This window comes from Pristiophorus japonicus, unplaced genomic scaffold, assembly GCF_044704955.1.
Source record: "Pristiophorus japonicus isolate sPriJap1 unplaced genomic scaffold, sPriJap1.hap1 HAP1_SCAFFOLD_30, whole genome shotgun sequence".
NCBI lineage: Eukaryota > Metazoa > Chordata > Chondrichthyes > Pristiophoridae > Pristiophorus > Pristiophorus japonicus.
In genome coordinates, this window is record NW_027252779.1 from 11,481,176 (window position 1) to 11,494,808 (window position 13,633).

General features: G+C 44.1%; 1 pseudogene; it reads right to left on the minus strand.

The window, feature by feature from the left end:
* Positions 1-11,760: 11,760 nt before the first annotated feature.
* On the minus strand, positions 11,761-12,684 carry LOC139248902 (zinc finger protein 239-like; annotated as a pseudogene).
* Positions 12,685-13,633: the final 949 nt, after the last annotated feature.

Here is a 13,633-nt window from a genome sequence, read left to right on the forward strand (position 1 = left end):
ACTCTTATCAGAAAGTTAGTTTGCAATAAAATTATGAACATTTACTTTAATCCTAAATTGATCTTTCGTACAAAATCTGCAATAGTGTGAGAAATTTTATGCTGAATAAAATGTCCAATTAGAAAGAGCTGGCTAACAATTCTTACTGACTTGCACATTACACAAAGTGGCCCTTCCATTATCCACCAGACAGAAGGGGAATTGGAATTAGTGGGGAATCCGTGTCCCCAAATGTTGCCCCTCCCATCTAGTGCAGCAATTCCCTCGGCATGGGAATAGAGACAAGTCCAGACCAAAACTGTATGCAGTACTCCAGGTGTGGTCTTACCAACGCCCTGTACAGTTGCAGCAGGACTTCCCTACTTTTATACTCCAGCCCCCTTGCAATAAAGGCCAGTATTCCATTTGCCTTCCTGATTCTTGCTGTACTTGCATGCTAACTTTTTGAGTTTCATGTACAAGAACCCCCAGATCCTTCTGTACATAGAAACATAGAAAATAGGTGCAGGAGTAGGCCATTCGGCCCTTCGAGCCTGCACCACCACAAGATCATGGCTGATAATTCACCTCAATACCCCTTTCCTGCTTTCTCCCCATACCCCTTGATGCCTTTCGCTATAAGGGCCGTCTCTAACTCCCCCTTGAATATATCCAATGAACTGGCATCAACAACTCTCTGCGGTCGGGAATTCCACAGGTTAACAACTCTGAATGAAGAAGTTTCTCCTCATCTCAGTCCTAAATGGCTTACCCCTTATCCTTAGACTGTGTCTCCTGGTTCTGGACTTCCCCAACATCGGGAACATTCTTCCTGCATCTAACCTGTCCAGTCCCGTCAGAATCTTAGACGTTTCTATGAGATCCCCTTTCATCCTTCCAAACTTCAGTGTATAAAGGCCCAGTTGATCCAGTCTCTCCTTATGTGTCAATCCTGCCATCCCGGGAATCAATCTGAAGAACCTTCGCTGCACTCCCTCAATAGCAAGAACGTCCTTCCTCAGGCTAGGAGACCAAAACTGAACACAATATTCTAGGTGAGGCCACACCAAGGCCCTGTACAACTGCAGTAAGAGCTCCCTGCTTCTATACTCAAAAGCCCGAGCTATGAAGGCCAACATACCATTTTAATTCTTCACCGCCTGCTGCACCTGCATGCCAACTTTCAATGAGTGATGTACCATGACACCCAGGTCTCGTTGCACCTCCCTTTTCCAAATCTGCCGCCATTCAGATAATATTCTGCCTTCGTGTTTTTGCCCCAAAGTGGATAACCTCACATTTATCCACATTATACTGCATCTGCCATGCATTTGCCCACTCAGCTAATTTGTCCAAGTCACCCTTCAGCCTCTTAGCATCCTCCTCACAACTCAAACCGCCATCCAGTTTAATGTCATCTGAAACCTTGGAGATATTATACTCAATTGAGATAATCACTAGCACTGGTGGGGGAGTGCTGGACAGGCTATGGGACTTAAGGTAGACAAGTCCCCTGTTCCTGATGAAATGCATCCCAGGGTATTAAAAGAGATGGCGGAAGTTATAGCAGATGCATTCGTTCTAATCTACAAGAATTCTCGCACTCTGGGGAGGGACCAGAGAATTGGAAAGCAGCTAATGTAACACCTCTGTTTAAAAAAGGGGGCAGACAAAAGGCGGGTAACAATAGGCCGGTTAGTTTAACATCTGGAGTGGAGAAAATGCTTGAAGCTATCATTAAGGAAGAAATAGCGGGACATCGAGATAGGAATAGTGCAATCAAGCAGAAGCAGCATGGATTCATGAAGGGGAAATCATGTTGAACTAATTTACTGGAAATCTTTGAGGATATCACGAGCATGGTGGATAGAGGCGTACCGACGGATGTGGTGTATTTAGATTTCCAAAAGGCATTTGATAAGGTACCACACAAAAGGTTACTGCAGAAGATAAAGGTACGCAGAGTCAGAGGAAATGTATTAGCATGGGTAGAAAATTGGCTGGCTAACAGAAAGCAGAGTCGGGATAAATGGGTCCTTTTCGGGTTGGAAATCAGTGGTTAGTGGTGTGCCACAGGAAACGGTACTGGGACCACAACTGTTTACAATATACATAGATGACCTGGAAGAGTGGACAGAGTGTAGTGTTACAAAATTTGCGGATGACACGAAGATTAGTGGGAAAGTGGGTTGTGTAGAGGATAGAGAAAGGCTGCAAAGAGATTTAGATAGGCATACAAATTGGTCAGAAATAGCAGAGAACCCGGGGACTGTGAGAAATTTAGAACTCAGCAGAGGAGGACAAAGGTTTTGATTAGGGCAGGGAAAATGGAGTACGAGAAGAAGCTTGCAGGGAACATTAAGACGGATTGCAAAAGTTTCTATAGATATGTAAAGAGAAAAAGGTTAGTAAAGACAAACGTAGGTCCCCTGCAGTCAGAATCAGGGGAAGTCATAACGGGGAACAAAGAAATGGCGGACCAATTGAACAAGTACTTTGGTTCGGTATTCACTGAGGAGGACACAAACAACCTTCCGGATATAAAAGGGGTCGGAGGGTCTAGTAAGGAGGAGGAACTGAGGGAAATCCTTATTAGTCGGGAAATTGTGTTGGGGAAATTGATGGGATTGAAGGCCGATAAATCCCCAGGGCATGATGGACTGCATCCCAGAGTACTTAAGGAGGTGGCCTTGGCAATAGTGGATGCATTGACAGTCATTTTCCAGCATTCCATTGACTCTGGATCAGTTCCTATGGAGTGGAGGGTAGCCAATGTAAGCCCACTTTTTAAAAAAGGAGGGAGAGAGAAAACAGGGAATTACAGACCGGTCAGCCTGACATCGGTAGTGGGTAAAATGATGGAATCAATTATTAAGGATGTCATAGCAGTGCATTTGGAAAGAGGTAATATGATAGGTCCAAGTCAGCATGGATTTGTGAAAGGGAAATCATGCTTGACAAATCTTCTGGAATTTTTTGAGGATGTTTCCAGTAGAGTGGACAAGGGAGAACCAGTTGATGTGGTATATTTGGACTTTCAGAAGGCTTTCGACAAGGTCCCACACAAGAGATTAATGTGCAAAGTTAAAGCACATGGGATTGGGGGTAGTGTGCTGACATGGATTGAGAACTGGTTGTCAGACAGGAAGCAAAGAGTAGGAGTAAATGGGGACTTTTCAGAATGGCAGGCAGTGACTAGTGGGCCCCAGCTGTTTACACTGTACATTAATGATTTAGACGGGGGGATTAAATGTAGTATCTCCAAATTTGCGGATGACACTAAGTTGGGTGGCAGTGTGAGCTGCAAGAAGGATTCTATGAGGCTGCAGAGCGACTTGGATAGGTTAGGTGAGTGGGCAAATGCATGGCAGATGAAGTATAATGTGGATAAATGTGAGGTTATCCACTTTGGTGGTAAAAACAGAGAGACAGACTATTATCTGAATGGTGACAGATTAGGAAAAGGGCAGGTGCAAAGAGACCTGGGTGTCATGGTACATCAGTCATTGAAGGTTGGCATGCAGGTACAGCAGGCGGTTAAGAAAGCAAATGGCATGTTGGCCTTCATAGCGAGGGGATTTGAGTACAAGGGCAGGGAGGTGTTGCAACAATTGTACAGGGCCTTGGTGAGGCCACACCTGGAGTATTGTGTACAGTTTTGATCTCCTAACCTGAGGAAGGACATTCTTGCTATTGAGGGAGTGCAGCGAAGGTTCACCAGACTGATTCCCGGGATGGCGGGACTGACCTATCAAGAAAGACTGGATCAACTGGGCTTGTATTCACTGGAGTTCAGAAGAATGAGAGGGGACCTCATAGAAACGTTTAAAATTCTGACGGGGTTAGACAGGTTCGATGCAGGAAGAATGTTCCCAATGTTGGGGAAGTCCAGAACCAGGGGACACAGTCTAAGGATAAGGGGGAAGCCATTTAGGACCGTGATGAGGAGGAATTTCTTCACCCAGAGAGTGTTGAACCTGTGGAATTCTCTACCACAGAAAGTTGTTGAGGACAATTCACTAAATATATTCAAAAAGGAGTTAGATGAAGTCCTTACTACTAGGGGAATCAAGGAGTATAGTGAGAAAGCAGGAATGGGGTACTGAAGTTGCATGTTCAGCCATGAACTAATTGAATGGCGGTGCAGGCTAGAAGGGCCGAATGTCCTACTCCTGCACCTATTTTCTATGTTTCTATGTCTATGTTTCTATGAATGGGCTAAGGTTTGGCAGATGGAATACAATGTCGGAAAATGTGAGGTCATCCACCTTAGAAAAAAAAAACAGTAAAAGCGAATATTTTTTGAATGGGGTGAAATTACAACATGCTGCGGTGCATGGGACCTGGGGGTCCTTGTGCTTGAATCCCAAAAAGTTAATTTGCTGGTGCATCAGGGAATCAGGAAGGCGAATGGAATGTTGGCCTTCATTGCGAGAGGGATGGAGTACAAAAGCAGGGAGGTCCTGCGGCAACTGCATAGGCTATTGGTGAGGCCGCTCCTGGAGTACTGCATGCAGTTTTGATCACCTTACTAAATGAAGGATATACTAACTTTGGAGTGGGTACAGAGACGATTCATTCGGCTGATTCCGGAGATGAGGGGGTTACCTTATGATGATAGATTGAGTAGACTCATTGATGTTCAGAAGGATGAGGGGTGATCACATGGAAACATTTAAAATAATGAAAGGGTAGACAAGATAGAGGCAGAGAGGTTGTTTCTGCTCGTCGGGGAGACTAGAACTAGGGGGCACAGCATCAAAATACGGAGGAGCCAATTTAAAACCGAGTTGAGAAGGAATTTCTTCTCCCAGAGGGTTGTGAATCTGTGGGAATTCTCTGCCCAGGGAAGCAGTTGAGGCTAGCTCATTGAATGTATTCACGGCACAGATAGATAGATTTTTAAAAATAAGGGAATTAAGGGTTATGGGGAGCCGGCGGGTAAGTGGAGCTGAGTCCACGGCCAGATCAGCCATGATCTTGTTGAATGGCGGAGCAGGCTCGAGGGGCTAGATGGTCTACTCCTGTTCCATGTTCTTATGTTCTTATGTTTTTATTCCTTCATCCAAATTATTAATGTATATTGTAAATAGCTGGGATCCCAGCACTGAGCCCTGCGGCACACCACGAGTCACTGCCTGGCATTCTGGAAAGGACCCGTTTATCCCGACTCTCGGCTTCCTGTCTGCCAACCAGTTCTCTATCCATGTCAGTGCATAACCACCAATACCATGTGCTTTAATTTTGCATACCAATCTCTTGTGTGGGACCTTGTCAAAAGCCTTTTGAAAGTCCTAATACACCACATCCACTGGTTCTCCCTTGTCCACTCTACTCGTTACATCCTTAATAAATTCTAAAAGATTTGTCAAGCATGATTTCTCTTTCATAAATCCATGTTGATTTGGACCGATCCTGTAACTGCTTTCCAAATGCACTGATATTTCATCTTTAATAATTGATTCCAACATTTTCCCCACTACTGATGTCAGCATAACTGGTCTATAATTACCCGTTTTCTCTCTCCCTCCATTTTATAAAAGTGGTGTTACATTAGCTACCCTCCAGCACATAGGACATGATCCAGAGTCGATAGACTGTTGGGAAATGATCCCCAATGCATCCACTATTTCTAGGCCACTTCCTTAAGTACACTGGGATGCAGACTATCAGGCCCCGGGGATTTACCGGCCTTCAATCCCATCAAATTCCCGAACGCAATTTCCCGCCTAATAAAGATATACTTCAGTGCCTCCTCACTAGACCCTCGGTCCCCTTGTCCTTCCGGAAGGTTATTTGTGTCTTGCTTCGTGAAGACAGAACCAAAGTATTTGTTCAACTGGTCTGCCATTTCTTTGTTCCCCGTTATAAATTCACCTGAATGTGACTGCAAGGGACCTACGTTTGTATTCACTAATCTTTGCATTTTCACATATGTATAGAAGCTTTTGCAGTCAGTTTTTATGTTCCCGGCCAGCTTCCTCTCATTTTCCCCCTCCTAATTAAACCCTTTGTCCTCCTCTGCTGAATTCTAAATTTCTCCCAGTGCTCAGAATTGCTGCTTTTTCTGGCCAATTTATACGCCTCTTCCTTGGATTTAACACTATCCCTAATTTACCTTGTTAGCCACGGTTGAGCCACCTTCCCCGTTTTATTTTTACTCCAGACAGCGATGTACAATTGTTGAAGTTCAGCCATGTGATCTTTAAAAGTTTGCCATTGCCTATCCACCGTCAACCCTTTAAGTATCATCTGCCAGTCTAAATTCCTTAAATTCAGGACCCTCGTCTCTGAATTAATTGTATCACTCTCCATCTTAATGAAGAATTCTACCATATTATGTTCACTCTTCCCAAGGGGCCTCGCACAACAAGATTGCTATTTAGTCCTTTCTCATTACACATCATCCAGTCGAGGATGACCAGCCCTCTACTTGGTTCCTCGACATATTGGTCTAGAAAACCATCCCTAATACATTCCAGGAAATCCTCCTCCACCGTATTGCTACTAGTTTCGTTTGCCCAATCGATATGTAGATTAAAGTCACCTCTGATAACTGCTGTATTTTTATTGCATGCATCCATAATCTCTTGTTTGATGCTGTCCCCAAACACTGCTACTGTTTGGTGGTCTGTACACAACTCCCATTAATGTTTTCTGCCCTTTGGTATTCCCCAGCTCCCCCCATACAGATTCCACATCATCCAAGCTAATGTCCTTCCTTATATTGCGTTAATTTCCACTTTAACCAGCAATGCTACCCCACCTTCTTTTCCTTTCTGTCTATCCTTCTTTAATGTTGAAGACCCTTGGATGTTGAGTTCCTAGCCTTGGTCACCCTAGAGCCATGTCTCTGTGATGCCAATTATATCATATTCATTAATTGCTGCCTGTGCAGTTAATTCGTCCCTTATTCCGAATACTCCTCGCATTGAGCCACAGAGCCTTCAGGCTTGTCTTTTTAAGACACTTTGCCCCTTTAGAATTTTGTTGTAATATGGCCCTTTTTGATTTTTGCCTTGGGTTTCTCTGCCCTCCACTTTTACGTTTCTTATTTCTATCTTTTTTTTCTGCCCCCATTCTACTTCCCTCTGTCTCCCTGCATAGGTTCTCATCCCCCTGCCATATTAGTTTAACATCTCCCAACAGCACTCGCAAACACTCCCCTAGGACGTTGGTTCCAAACCTGCCCTGGTGCAGACCGTCCTGTTTCTACTGGTCCCACCTCCCCCAGAACCGGTTCCAATGTCCCAGGAATTTGAATCCCTCCCTTCTGCACCACTCTTCAAGCCACGTATTCATCTGAGCTATCCTGCTCTGAATAACACGTGGCACTGGCAGCCATCCTGAGATTACTACCTTTGAGGTCCTACTTTTAAAATTTAACTCCTAGCTCCAAAAATTCAGCTTGTAGGAATCATCCCATTTTTTTCCTATATCGTTGGTACCTATATGCACCACGACAACTGGCTGTTCACCCCCCATCCCCCTCCAAAATGTCCTGCAGCCGCTCTGAGACATCTTTGACCTTTGCACCAGGGAGGCAACATACCATCCTGGAGTCTCGATTGCGGCCGCAGAAACATCTATCTATTCCCCTTACAATAGAATCCCCTACCACTATAGCTCTACCATTCTCAAGAGTAACAAGTGTTTCATTCTCTTCAAATGAGGGAACTATTCAGGCAGAGAATTACAGGTTTATTAACCACATGCCAGGTACAGGTAGCTTTATTTTTACCATCACTTACACCAATCATCACACACTCCAGGTGTATATCAGGAGATTGTGTGTGATGGTGAGGCGATCAGTGCGGAGACCAGTGTGTGGCTGCTCATTATCCTCAGTGTGATTGAATCCCCTTACCCACTGAATACTGTGGACAGACATGGTCACCTTGGTAACGGAATGGTCTGTGTGACATCACTTTCTAAACAAGACAATGGGTTATCAATAAATGGTAATGACATTAAACTATCTGCAATTACGTTCTGAATTAAAGGATATAAAATGGTGAAAAATAACTGGTGAAGATAATCATTTATTTTTGCAGAATGCATTTGCAAACATTAAGAATGATGTACTTTGTACACCCACACACCCCACATATATAGAGTGAGGTGTGTGCTTTTTTTCCCCGTTGTTCCTCTCAACCAGATGAGAGTTATGAACCCGGTGGACATTAGGACCCTGCGGCATCCCATCCGGCGGTGCTGTGAGGTCCCGGTTCCAGGCTCTGTCTGACCCAATCAGTAGGCCAGGCAAAGCTCAATGGAAAACAGTGCAGGAAAAACAATCCTTAGCATTAAAATCTGTGAGCAGTTGGCACAGGACACAGTGTGAATTAGTAACCTTTAACACACAGAGTGCCACTAAGTAGTGCAAAGTGAATTGCTCCCCTTCAGTCCTGTCCCTCAATCACAGTCCACCTCTGGGAGATTGTTACAAGATTCACCCCATCCTCTCAACACAAATATTAACCACAAAATACCAGATCAATTGGACATTGCCCACAGCTGCTGATAACTATTAACAAGAATAAACCTGCTTCAAAGTACAAAAAAACAAATGATTGCATCCTCTCACACATGCAAATACATATCTTTACGATTATCAATATTTATCTATTCCTCTATCTATCATCTGTCTCTCTATCTTGCAGACGCAAGATCTGGTTCAATATTAGCTGAGACAGGTTCTATTGTAATATAAAGTGAGAAATGCAGTCGTGTCAAGTAAACGGGTTAGGGGCTCGTGACATATAAACAGAGCCAGGGTCTAGTGCAGTAATAACTGACACAGGGCCCAGAGTGATGTAAACAGATACAGGATCTAGTGTAATACAGAGACAGAGTGTGGTGCAATATTAACAGAGACAGGGTCTCGTGTAATAAAATAGAGACAGCGTCTCGTGTAATATTAACAGAGACAGGGTCTTGTGTAATATAAACAGAGAAAGTGTCTTGTGTAATATAAACAGAGACAGGGCCTAGTGTAATATAAACAGAGGCAGGGTCTAGTGTCATATAAAAAGGGATAGGGTCTAGTGTAATATAAACAGAGACAGGGCCTAGTGTAATATAAACAGAGGCAGGGTCTAGTGTAATATAAACAGAGACAGGGTCTAGTGTAAAATAAACAGAGACAGGGTTGAGTGTAATTATAAACAGAGACAGAGCCTAGTGTAATATAAACAGAGACATGTCCTAATGTAATATAAACAGAGACAGGGTCTAGTTAATATAAACAGAGACAGGGCCTAGTGTAATATAAATAGAGACAGGGTCTAGTGTAATATAAACAGAGACAGGGCCTAGTGTAATATAAACAGTGACAGGGTCTAGTTTAATATAAACAGACAGGGCCTAGTTTAATATAAACAGAGACAGGGCCCAGTGTCATATAAACAGACACAGGGTCTCGTGTGATATAAACACAGACAGGGCCTAGTGTAATATAAACAGACACAGGGTCTAGTGTAATATAAACAGAGAGGGCCTAGTTTAATATAAACAGAGACAGGGCCCAGCGTAATATAAACAGACACAGGGTCTCGTGTGATATAACACAGACAGGGCCTAGTGTAATACAAACAGACTCAAGGTCTAGCGTAATATAAACACAGACAGGGTCCAGTGTAATATGAACAGAGACATGATGTAGTTACTGAATCACAGAGTCGAAGAATGATACATTTCAGATCGTGTACATCCAGCCCACTGGTGCCAGTGCCAGCACTCATGTGAAAGATCTAACCAATTATCCCACTCCACCTGTTCCTTCCCAATATCCCAATCAGTCCCACTCCACCTGCTCCTTCCTAATATCCTAATCAATCCTATTCCCCCGGCTCCTTCCCAATATCCCAATTAGTCCCATTCCCTCTTCTCTTTCCCAATATCCCTGCATTTGTTCCAATTCAAGTATTTACTCAATTCCCTTTAGAACCTTATTACTGCATCTGCTCCTGGCACCCTTTCAGGCCATGTATTCCAGATCATAACAGCTCACTGCGTACTTTCTTTCCTCATTTCTCCTCTGATTCTTTCGCTAGTTAAAACTTTGTCCTCTGGTTACACACCCTGCATCTCTGGAAACTAGTTAAGAACATAAAAGCATAAGAATTGGAAGCAGGGGTAAGCCATACAGCACTTGGAGCCTGCTCTGTCACTCGATAAGATCATGGCTAATCATCGACCTCAACTCTACTTTCAGGCCTGTTCCCCATAGTCCCGTGATTTCCCTAGAGTCCATAAATCTATCTAGCTTAGCCTTAGATACACTCAATGACTCAGCATCCACAATCCTTTTAGGTAGACAATTCCCAAGATTCACAACCCTCTGAGTGAAGACATTCCTCCTCAACTTAGTCTGAAAAGGCATACCCCTTATCCTGAAACTATGCCCCCTATTTCTGGATTATCCAGCCAGGGGAAGCAACCTCTCAGCATCTACCCTGTCAAACCCCCTCAGAATCTTTTATTTTTCAATGAGATCCCCTCTCATTCTTCTAAACTCCAGAGAGTATAATCTACTCAATCTCTCCTCAGAGAACAACCCTCTCATCCCAGGGATCAATCTCGTGAACCTTCATTGGACCGCCTCTGTGGTCTCACCAGAGCCCTGTACAATTGTATTAAGACTTTCTCACTGTTGTCATCCAAACCCCTTGCAATAAAGGCCAACATGCCATTCACCTTCCTAATTGCTTGCTGTAACTGCATGCCAACTGTGTGTTTCCCGTACGAGGATACCCAAGCCTCTCGGAACACCCAACATTTAACATTTTCTCACAACTTAAAACATTCTGTTTTTCTGTCCTTCCTACTAAAGTGAATAACCTCATAGTTCCCCACATGATGCTCAATCTGCCATCTTATTGCCCACTTTCTTAACCTGACCATATCCCTTTGCAGATGTTTTGTGTTCTCCTCACAGCTTACTGTCCCATCCATCCCCGATACTGCTCCCGATACCCAGCACCTCTCGATACTGCTCCAGATACCTGTCATCTCTTGAACCACTGCATCAAGATTGGGAACAAATGACTGGGCTGAGGCCTGTCTTTGATTAAAAACGTGAGGACCACTGTGTCACCATCTGCAGCAGCAAGTCAACAATGCTTCTGCGACTGCACCTTCTAAACCCACAATCTCCACCGTGTAGAAGGATAAGGACAGCAGGTCCATGGAAAGACCAGCACATCCAAGTTCCCCTCCAAGTCTCAGACCATCCTGACCTCAGCACACAGACTGCAGCATGGTTCAAGAAGGCAGCGGCTCACCACCACCTTCTAAAGGGGCAATTAATGTTGGCAATAAATGCCGACCTGGCTCGCCCACATTCCGAGAATGAATGAAGAAATAAAGAATTAACTCACAGTGAGAAAGGAGCTGCAGAACTGCCGACACCGTCAGCTTAAGGAGGCCTTTCCCTTTGGAGATCGTATTGCCCATTGAGTTGGACTGATGTTAAAGTAACAATGCTGCTTTGACCCGTGACAATAACAGATTATCAGAATATTTCCCAAAATTTGAAATCGAATGTCATACTTGGACATTTTGTAGATACAGCTTTTAAAAATCTGTGGTAACTCTGTACTAAATGGATTCCACCCAGTTCTATGTTCTATGTTCTATGTTCTAGTTCGTAACAAGTCCTCAATCAGCTTGGCTTGTCATTGAGATATCAAGGACGAGGCACACGGTGTTTAAAAGAAAGCTGATTGATTTATTTCACATTTATACAGAGTATCAAACTATAGCCCAGTTATCGGCAGAAACAAATCCCAACTTCCAGAATTAACATAGTTCTGCCTTGGGTGTAATTAACAGCAGAATCCAACCCCTGCAGTCAGTTGTGAACTTGTTGGTGTATCAGGAGGTCGGATGAAACAGTGAATCCCTTCCCACACACGGAGCAAGGGAACGGTCTCTCCTTCATGTGAACTCGTTTGTTGTGTACCAGCAGGTGGGATGACTGAGTGAATCTCTTCCCACATTTTGTGCAAGAGAACGGCCTCTCCCAAGTGTGAACTCGCTGGTGTGTCTGGAGGTTGGATAACTGAGTGAATCTCTTCCCACAGACAGAGCAGCTGAACGGCCTCTCTTTAGTGTGAACTCGCTGGTGTTTCAGAAGGGTGGATGACAAAGCGAATCCCTTCCCTCAATCAGAGCAAGGGAACGACCTCTCCTCAGTGTGAACTAATTTGTGTGTCAGCAGGTTGGATAACCGAGTGAATCCCTTCTCACACACAGAGCAACTGAACGGCGTCTCCTCAATGTGATCTCGCTTGTTGTGTGCCAACATGCCAGATGACTGAGTGAATCCCTTCCCACAGACAGAGCAGGTGAACGGCCTCTCCCCAGTATGAACTCGCTGGTGATTCAGCAGGGAAGCTGACTGAGCGGATCCCTTCCCACATATGGAGCAGGTGAATGGCCTCTCCCCAGTGTGAACTCGCTGGTAATTCTGCAGGGAAGCTGCCTGAGTGAATCCCTTCCCACAAACGGAGCAGGTGAACGGCCTCACCCCAGTGTGAACTAGTTTTTGTGTCAGCAGGTTGGATAACAGAGCAAATCCCTTCGCACACACAGAGCAGCTGAATGGCCACTCTCCGCAATGTGAAATCGTCGATGAGTTTCCAGCTGGGACGGGTAATTGAATCGCTTACCACAGTCTTCACATTTGCACGGTTTCTCCATGGTGTGGGTGTCCATGTGTTTGTCCAGGTTGGATGATCAGTTGAAGCCTCATCCACACACAGAACACATGTATGGTATCTCTCCGCTGTGCAATGTTTTTTCAGGCTGTGTAACTGGTTAAAGCTCTTTCCACAGTCAGTGCACTGGAACACTCTCACTCGGGTGTGTGTGTCTCGGTGCTTTTCCAGTCTCACTGATGTTTGAAATCGTTTCCCACAGACAGAACAAACAAACATTTCTCCTTCCACTTTCCAGATCCGATGATGTTCAGACCCTGATGACTCGAGTGACTCTGTCAGATCTTGATGTGATGTTTGGTTTGAGTTTCCCGTCTGTAAATCCTCCCCTTCTAATACCCTGCAAAAGGAGTTTACAAAAGTCATCACTGTAAGTACAGGAGAAAAATTCACAACAGTCATTTCTAGTTTGTTCACACGCCCGGGATCATTTAACCCACTCTGTTAATTGCTTTCAGCTACTGAACTTAACGTGTGCCCCACAGCATCTCTCTCACCTTCAATGTGCGAATAGAGCATCACGCCTCCAAATCTGGTTTTCAATTTACTCAGCAAATGTATTGAACAGAAGATGAACAAGTAAACAGATCATGGCCTAATGTTGCAGCTCTAAATTCAAAGGAGAAAGTCTGTTATCTAACTCCTCGAGTGGACAATATAAAGATCCAAAATGCAAGAGTCCCTCGAATCCTTTGTTAAAACATTTCAAATCTTGCCCGGTTCCTTCCTTATTACAGAATTATTCCTCCCTGTGGGAGTCGATATTGGTCAAAAACTACCAATTATACATTTGTAACTTTCAGTTTCAAGCTGACCAGATCCTTGTCTCAGAGAATCTCCAAAGAGATTATTTGATTTAAACACAGCTCTCCTCTCCTTTAAATCCAGGATTACAGTTACCGGGAATTTGAATACTTGACCACATAAATTTA